Source organism: Pseudochaenichthys georgianus, chromosome 4 (assembly GCF_902827115.2).
Source record: "Pseudochaenichthys georgianus chromosome 4, fPseGeo1.2, whole genome shotgun sequence".
Taxonomy (NCBI): Eukaryota; Metazoa; Chordata; class Actinopteri; order Perciformes; family Channichthyidae; genus Pseudochaenichthys; species Pseudochaenichthys georgianus.
The window spans coordinates 7,489,320-7,499,154 of record NC_047506.1 but is presented as its reverse complement, the minus strand read 5'-3'; the positions used below and the strand labels follow the sequence as shown (position 1 = coordinate 7,499,154).

General features: G+C 37.9%; 1 long non-coding RNA gene across 2 annotated transcripts; it reads left to right on the top strand.

The window, feature by feature from the left end:
- The first annotated feature begins 8,147 nt into the window (after positions 1 to 8,147).
- On the top strand, positions 8,148 to 9,695 carry LOC139433740 (uncharacterized). 2 transcript variants are annotated; one of them, XR_011643127.1, is made up of 3 exons: positions 8,148 to 8,285; positions 9,057 to 9,237; positions 9,375 to 9,695. It is a non-coding gene; the product is annotated as an uncharacterized lncRNA (long non-coding RNA). The 2 variants fall into 2 exon arrangements; XR_011643128.1 differs by having other exon boundaries at positions 9,044 to 9,237.
- Positions 9,696 to 9,835: the final 140 nt, after the last annotated feature.

Sequence of the window (9,835 nt, the reverse complement as noted above, 5' to 3'; positions counted from 1 at the left end):
TTAGTTTAGATTAGATGTATTGTCCCCAGGGAAATTTGTTTTACAGCATTGTGAAAACAATATGAAATCAACAACAAATAAGACAGACAAATTAAGCTTAGCGCAAGTTCAGACAGGAAGACCTATCACTCCGTATTGCACGTCATGGCAATACTCGCTCCCTTCACTAGATGACAGGGAGCGCCACTCCTTAGCCAACCTATCACTTCCCTCCATTCACAAGCCTAATTATCGCATCTGTTAATCCCTCTATATATGCTCTCCCCTTTTCTATCAGCTGTCTTTCAGGTGTCAACGCGCAACCCTCCTCCACCCCTTCGCCTCCTGCTTCCAACTCAGGGCCAAGCTTAACCTCCTCCCTTCCAACCGGACCTAACCACTTATCACCATCACCAGTGTCAAGACCCGGGGGGGTTCATCGGAAACGGTTCTTTCCCTTCCCGAATGATATCCTACAAAACCTGGGCCTAATCGCCAAACACCATTTCGTTCTCTTGTTATAAACTGTCATCATTATGTTTCATTTATATAATGTGACCGATAATAAACATGTATTCCATACATTACGTCTCTCCTGATTGAACTACAGATAGCACCACACATGATGGTTACCTGTTATTATTTAGGGCTGCCTGTATGGATCAGGCTTTTGCCAAAGCGAGCCCTTTTACTATAATAATAATAATAATAATAATAATAATAATAGGTATGTATTATATAAACCGTATCGGTACAATGAGCGACATCTAGTGGCGGATTGTGGAAAATGTATCTGATTTTTCTCATGGCAGTTAGACTCTAGAGACAAACCAGGGGACTTTATTTTTAATCTGTGTCTGTCCATTTGGTGTAGTATTTTATCTTATATTACAGTTTGTCTTTATATTATTCACTTTCTTATGAAATGCCAGGTTTTAGGCCTTGATTTGAAGATTCAATCCTGAAAATAAAAAAATCAACCAGATGAATTGTTCTTTAATCCTGATATAGAGTAAGTAAGTAAATCTGATAGGATGACGAGTTAAGGGATAGAGGAGAAAAGATTATGGCATAATTACAGAGCCTGTCAATTTATACATTTATACAAATCAATGTATACATTTAAGTCAATGTTAGTCTGTTAACCAAAGTGCAGCCATCTGATAATGTACTATCTATTATTAAAGATCAGAGGAAAATAACAGAATGGTAAATCCGGAATAATAATAAAGAAGCAAAGAGATTGTAGAGCAGTGAGAAGGAAAAAAGCTGTATGTGTCAATTCATTACATTACCAGTATTTTTCGTTATCGCCCCCTCTGATTTTTTAACAGCCCCCTCAGTCATTTCATCCTGGAGCCGGGCCTGCAATGAACATGTCTTTTGATCAGATTGACAGCTACGGTGAGACGATCTCCCTAGAAGCTCCGTAAAGGTATGTGTTGTGATGTCTTTGTTTGCTTCCCCTGTTGCGAGTTCGGATCACTCAGTGATGATACTATATACCTAAATAATCTATGGAACCTCAGCTTTAATCGGATATCTTGTATGTGCAGCTACGATAAGTAATAAGGGTGCTTTTATCTTGAGTTCTGTGCCAATGTCCGTTAGCATTTTTTGCTAAGGGGTCATTTAGATGCTTCTTATGAGACTTGTGTTTTGGTAAAAAATGGTTTGTATCGTCAGATAGCTGAGATTATTTCCGTTAATCTGGTATAACACATTAATAGGTTCTTAAATATTAAGATCTCCTGAGACACAGTGTCGTGAAAAAAAAACTCAGGGTCCCCGCCTTAACAGGTTAAATTGCTATCGGGATGTTAAGAGCATTCCATGGAATATAACAAAAAGTGTATCTCGAGCCGGTTTCTCAAACTTACCTACCCCACCTTTAAGAGAGCTAAAGGTGACCTGTGCAGCAACACATTTCAATCAATGTTTGTCAATACTAAGAGCCGCTAGATTGTGCTGCTGTAATAGAATATGTATGCAAGGAGAATAAAAACATACGGTCCAGCTGGAGTTTCATCTGCCTCCTGATCCCTGCCGCCTCTGTCCCTCTTTCTGACACTTCATCTTTATTCCTCACATACATTTCTTCTTCTTCACTAATGTCTTCATCTCCTCCTTTTCCTCCTGCTCTGACCCTCCTGGTCTCTTCAGTGAACTCTCTTTTCCTTTTCCTCTTTCTGTTCGTCCTGATCACTTCTCAGATATGTCTTTTTGTTGTTGTTGAATCACTCCAGCTACTCTGGCCTGCAAAAGTCTACTTGTGAAAAACACTGGTACAAATGTTTGTATAACTTTACACGTTAGGGCCATGTAGTTAATAAGTAGCATATAATAAATATAAAATAAGAAAGTATTTATCAAACGCACAAAGGCAGCTGTGTTTGATGGCAAAGGGTGTATCCTGGTTTAATATATCTGGCCTCATTGCTGTGATGTGTAATTTACGTGGATTTAATAGTAGGCCTACTGCATAGTTTGTGGATATAGTGTAGTTTTGTTTCTACAAGTACAGTTTTAGGGACACAAAAGTTAGGGGGGCAGCTGGGGGGCAAGGCTCTTCCCTCCCCCCGTAGATCCGCCCCTGGTGTAACCATTAGCCAATAACCAACCAAGGTAAAGTAGTATATTATTATGGTTATGTTATCTTGTTTTTTATATGTAAGAGCATTTTAGTGTTGTAGTTGGTTAATTTGGACCAAATGTACTTGAAATACTGTGTAGATTAGTAGTACAGTACTGCATTATACCATATCAGCATCTCATGTGTTTTTAAAATAACTAGTCGTTTCAATATAACCGTTAAAGTGCACCTATCATGCTATTTTTAGGCAATAGCATAGGTCTCAGATATATAAAAATATATAAAACATGTCCATGAAGTGTTTTTCTCTATTTTACTTCCTGTTTCAAAACTGCTGATTTGGGGTATAAAGCTTTTTTTTTAAAAATTGATAAAATAAAAAGGAGGGGGCTGAGCTCATGCGGGTCCCGGCAGCTACTCTCTAGACTAAATACTGCAGTGATGAAATGCCATATCATGGATTATCAAGGATTACTTCTGAAACAGTATGGAGCTCAAAGGCTTTCTCTCTTGCCGGTTATACCACAAGGTGAGTTCCTTTTTATTTCCTGCTTCTTCACACACATGCTCTCCAGTACAGGTTAGCTCTGAGTGTTAGCGATGCTAATGTAAACATGCACCGACCATAGTACGTCCAAAACAGTCAGGCATTGTTTCTGATAGGGCCGTGGGGGTAAAGCCAGCCTACATTTCCGATATTACGTCATATCGGACGCAAATCTGGATCAGCTCCGTTGTACCCCCGTTTTTAGAGATTTGGGTAGGAGGAAAAGAGAAAGGGTTTTATTTTCTGACGCTGCGTGAGTTCCCTGACTCACCGGGGACACATATTTATGTATAAAAAACGTAAAAAAGTGCATTTTGCATGATAGGTCCCCTTTAAAATAGGGGTTCAAAAAGAATGTTGATGCTGTTGCATCTGACAGAGATGTAAATAATCACATTAACAAGGCTCCATTCTAATAATGCTTTTTCTTGCTTTGGCTAGTGAACATGTCTGTTGTTTTTGTCAATGTGTGTAGCGGGATAAAGTACTTTATAAGTCCTGCACTCAAATCCCTACATGAGTAGAAAAGCACATAATTAGTATCAGCAACATGTAAAGTAGGCTACTGAATCAGCTGTAACATTTCTCCTGTGTCTATTATATCCATTATATATTACATTTTTAGATTGTGAGTACTGATGCAACAATGTGCAAGCTGCATTTGACTGTTTACTGTATCTGCTCATAATAAGGTCAGTTCAACCACTTAATGTACAGTTTGTTAGTCCACAAAATATGAGTTATTCAAATGTGTGACAGGTGTGAAGATAATTGTAAGGCCTCACACCTGTCACACACTTTTCATTTGTATCAACTTGTTACAGTGGCTGACACGGCCAAGTACATTACAACAGCCCAAAACACTTCCATTAGTGGAAACTTGCTATAGCTTAAAAAACGATGCAACTAATAAATCACAAATGTCAGTAACTTGACAACACATTTTTTGAATGACAGTTTGTTTATGGCCGCTGTCTGGTTACTTTATTAAGTAAATGTTGTCAAATGATGTACCTAAATACAATTTGGAGGTACATGTACGTTTACTTACATTTTACAACTACTTCTACTCCACTACATTTTGCACTTGTTCCTCCACTATACTGTATGATAAATGGAGTTACTAGCAGATTCAGTTAAATAATACAAAACAGAAATTCATTATAATTATTTCCGTTAAGGTAACACACAACTTTTTTTAAACTTAGGGGGACATTCAAATACTGCAGTATTTAATATAATTAAAATGTGCCCCAACTTTATCAGCTACATCAATTAAAGTAAAGCATGTCAGCCAGTGAATCGATCATATAATGAAATGTTATATTTCATTATTCTGCCTGATGAGTACTTTGATACTTTATTACATTTTAAGTAAATATTTGTGAGCTTTTACACATGTGAGTTGTCATTTTAAATGTGGGACTTTTACTTGTACTTGTAAGTATTTATAATCTGTATTGCTTATTTTATTCAAGTAAAGTATCTGAAACACTGCTTCCACTAATAGTGATTTGGCTCAAATTTAGTCCAAAATCCATGATATGGCATCCTTATATTCAGCAGGTTGTTCTCTGTCCACAGATTCTTCTTGCTGTGAAGCACTAAATTGCAGGATTAGACAACGGCAGGAGTGATTGGACATAATTAGCCAATTTGGACATTTTAAAGATTAAGTTTATCATCCTCTGTTTCTGTTGAGAGAGAAATGGTCAGGCTGCAGAGTAGTCTTTTCTTTCTTCTAATCTAAGTCACCGCTGTGATCTGAGTTGCCATTACAACTATCAATTTTAAGATTGTCTGGACTGCTGCTGTTCTGGGATTATTACAATTATCCGCAGAAAACATCGTCATATCCGCAGACTATGCTGTGCAAACTCGTTGTCCCTTCCTACTCCCCTGGATCAGACGTGCATTTCGTAAAGAGTATTTGTCTTTTTAAATCAAGCCATTTATTTGGCTGAACAGAAGATAGAGAATGGTGAGGGTGGATGTGTTTGGGTGATTTAAAACCATCAAATAAAATCATCCAGTTTCCTACTGCAACATTTATTTCTTTCAACCATTTCTGTTGTTTGTATTAATATAAATTAATAAAAAACAGTATCAAAATAATGCAATGCACAGAAAACCACAGTCACTGTACTATAATATCCACTTGTACAAAAATATATTTAATAAACTAGTGTTTATTTTATTGGACTTTAGCATAATACTGTAGTCATATTAGGGTGGTCCTTAGTGCGATGTACATTTTTGAATTCCTTTTATTTGAAGCTCCAACCACCGGAATTTGTTATGATAGTCAAGAAAACTCTCCTGGCTCTCCAGCCACAATGCTGCAACTGAGGCTAAACTTCAAGGTGGATGAGGGAGGGGTAAATGTTGTCAGATTGAGGAAAAAATTCACCAGGAGAGTTTTCTTGACTAATAGAATTCATTCTGGGGTTGGAGCTTAGACTTTCCGATTTTCAATTTTAAGGACCACCCTAATATATATATACAAAACAAACAAAACAGAGGTTAAAAGCAATTATCCTGATGATTGTTCGATTATGTCGATCACCTGCACCTGAATTATTTTTATTTATTTGACCACTAAAGCACATAAATAAATATCAGTGCTCAAAGGTTACATTTGTACTTACATTTTCTAACCAGCAGATGGAAGCTTTGTCATTGTGTTTTCCTCTACAGTCATACCATGTAAGGACACCCATGTCTAAATAATGACTTGACTTTGATAAATCATTGCCAGTTCCCCTAAAGCTGTGTCTTAAATATCACATCTGCAGTTAATTAATCCATATCAACAGAAATCATTCTCATACAGAAGCTGCCAGTCAAACAAGGCTTCTTAGGAGGCTGCTAATCTCCCTGTTTTGGCACAGTGCATGTGTGCTAAATAAAATCAACTGTTGTGGGAAACTTAAAATACCAAAATGCAGGTACAGGAAGGTGTCTATCCTAATAGTACTGGTGAAAAGATATTGGTATTTGATCTTATGCAGTTGTAAAGTGTTTTTGTTGAGTTTGGGAGATGAACAGCTGCTGTTTCTCAAGGAGAAATCAAAGAAAGGTTCCTTTAACAATTTGACCACAAATACTGTACATGACTAAATATTTTATTATTTATTTTCTTTACAATCTATGGGTTATTTAGAAAATTGTGTTTATGACTACCAATTCCAGCATTAATGACTCATATGATTACCTTGGCCTTGCCTTGAGATGAATATTATTTTTGAAGTGAAAACTTCATTTTCAGACAAAAAGCTACATTTTCAAAAGCAAAATAAATAGAATAAAAAAAGTAAAGTCAGGATTTACAGTATAAATAATAAAAACAGACGTAACTACTGAAAAACACAATACTAACCAGAGTAATCAATTTCACTTTAATAAACTGTGGAGATTATGAATCCCTGAAAGAGTGAATATCAATAAATTGCTTGATGATTTCCCCTCAATTGTCCCCATTTTGAATCCACATGTTCTTTAATTAACTAAAACTGGTCCATAGTAACACATTTAAAATAAACAGACATAAAGAAGATTGTTCACAATGTACTTGCAATGTCTGATCTGTGTGATTTTTTAGAGTCAAATGGACTGAATCAAAATTCAAATGCATCCAGCCTTTCAAAATAAAGGGGAAAAAAATAATGTGTAGTTTTTTGTATGTAACTTTGTTAACATTTACAGAAATAGCTGCCAAACAGGTTAGGTTGTTAGAATTTACTTAATATTTACCCTACCATGAATTGATGTGTTTCCTCCATGTTAATTATTTTTAGTTTTTAATATATCAGGACACCATGGATTCAGCTCGTACTAAAGAAACGCAACACAAAAAAATGTTGAGCCAATATTGTATAGTTTTTTTCTTAAGCCAGTAATAGTTCAATCCAATAATAATTGACATTTGTCCTCAGCAGCAGGAATGTCACGTACAATCGTCAAGTTTAATGCAAAGTTTGTGCATCATTGACTCACTGTTTTCCTTCTGCAAGTAATTAATGGACATCACTGTAGCTAACAACTCCTAACAACATGGAGCAGCATGCATGATATTACCATGTTCAGTGTCTTCCATTTCTACTGAAAATAAATATACAAATATTCTGAAGTCAACAAATTGCATCAAGGAAACAAATGTAACATCAAACTTAATGAGCAAAGGCACACACAAAAAAATCCGTTTTCTTTTGGCACACGAGTCACTCATTGTGACGAGAAAGCAAAAATAACCCAGCTGTCATTTTGAGCAGAGCCCCTTGAGCTATGGCTGATTCTCAGACATTTCTATTCAGGTGGGACGAGAAGTCTTTGGAACCTGTTTGTGGGCCAGCTCTAAGCAAGGACCTCTCTGTATGCAGAGACTAGGTCATGCAAAATGACATATCGTGGCCATAGGGGACATGATATTCTGTCAAAGTCTTTTCTGAAACAGGTGCTGTTTAAAGCATCTGAAAATAAGTCAAATATGGAGCGAAGCCTGCGAGCTAGTTCAGGCAGTCAACTTGAGCACTTATGCTGCATTCATACATAACGCCCCCTTGCCACTCTACAACCAAACAAACAGAGTCTCCTTAATATGCCGCTCTATTTAACCTGCCAGATCTCTCTCTATGCATTGCTTGCTGCTGCTATTGCTGCAGCTGCAGCTACTTCTACGTCGCTGCTGCTTGCCTGCCCCACCACCACCCAAGCTTCCACCTGTAGGCTCGGGGGGTTAGTTATTTAATCATCACTCATCGCGCTATGTATGAGTGATGAGGCCCGAGCCTAGTCGCCAAACTCAACTATATGCTGCTTCTAATAAATATGTTAAAAAAGCATGTGAGTTGTCTGACTGAAATATGTACTGTATGTGCTTTCTTAAAGGAGGTGTTTAAACTAGTGCTGTCAAAATGATCGCGTTAACGGCGGTAATTAATTTTTGGAATTAATTGCGTTAAAATATTTAACGCATTTAACGCATGTGCATAATGGCCCGCCCCAGAGCCCTAGAGATACTAAGAGTTACGACACTCCCATAGACCTCCGTTGTAAAAAATGGCGGCGCCTACTTCCGGGGTATGGACATCGAAATAGTTCAACATATTGTCATTTGGGCGTTGGACCTCATTCACTTACATTACGGCGCGTCGATTAGTTCCAGAGGTAAGTTGCTGAAATATCGAACTCTTTTGAATTGTCAACTGTCTATATTGTATCAGAGGCCCTTTATGATGCTTATACTGGTCTTCATTTGTATATGCACAGCGTAATTATCTATATTTTATCTTGGTTATTACAACCCATTTTGCTAGCATTGCCTGCTAGTTAGCTAGCGCGACTTCGTCAGCTTTGAAGGTAAGATTTCAGTAATGAATCGCTAGCAGCTTATATATCAATGATGCTGGGTAACTAACAAGCAGGATTTAGATTGATTATGTGTTTTTATTGTTATTTTGGTTTTTATCTGCTGAACCTGACCGTGTCAGCCATCCTTAGTCGGCTTTTTCTGTATGATATGACTTAACTGCTAGCACTAGTAGAAATGAGGTGGCGTTTGTGATAAATATTTCATTGCATTTTGGGATATACTAACATTTCATTATGTGACATGTTGACTGTACTTAGATTTGTTGGTACTGTTCCGTGTTAACTTATCTGTACTGTACAACTAGCCTAGCGCTACTTTTTAATGCTTGATGGCATGCTAGGATAGATTCCTTTGTATTGTAATATACACACTAATTTAATGATTGTTCTTCAAAGGTATTATTCAGTCTTAAGAATATAATAGCCTACTGAATAGGCTACTCTACAGCAGTGAATGAAGGATGAGCCTAAAACATGGTCATGCATCCAAAATGTTTATTTTTAAACAAAATAAACACTTTAAAATAATAATTAGCACTTTTTTTTTTATTCAGCCTCATATGTCAGCCTCATATGGCTGTTGCTGCTGCTGAAGGAGGGGGCTGCTGCTGGAGGAGGGTGCTGCTGCTGAAGGAAGAGGAGGCTGGAGGCTGCTGACGGAGGACCGGGAATGGAGATGCCAAGTACATCGATGGCAACGAGTAAGGTGTTTGGCAGTGGCCTAGATGTTATGACCTTCGGTGCAGAGGTCTGTTGGGTCTTCTTTGCCTTCTGACTCTGACTCTTGCTAATCAAATTGTGTTTTTTTTTTAATGCCGAATGAATCCTCTTCTGGTTTACCAGAGCCCTCTCGGCTCTCTTTCTTAGTAACCTCTCCCTTCTCAGTTGCCTCATTAGATCCTCCACGTGAGCCCGGTCACAACTGGCCCTTGGCAGTCTGGTCCCTGGAGCACCTGACCCTGGCAAACTGGCCTCTTCATAGCTGACCCCTGACTGACTGGCTCCTGGCACACTGATCTCTGGTAAGGTGGCCTCTTGATTGTCGGCCCCTGACATACTGGCCCCTGGCAGTCTGCTGACACCTGTCTCACTCTCTCTGTCTGTGATGTCCCTTTCATTCCCTTGGAACTCCACCTCAATATCTCCCTGAATCTCTGTAACAATAACAAGGCAATTGCTGTTATATGTGTATGCTGCCTTTACATGTGCACCTATTGTCGATTAAGGGTACACTACACTCCTATAGTGACATTCATCTAAGTTCGCCTATTGGCAATGTTACAGTATGAAGAGATCTGTAGATTATGTAAATGTGGTATATGAATCTTCAGAGAATCCCTGAACCC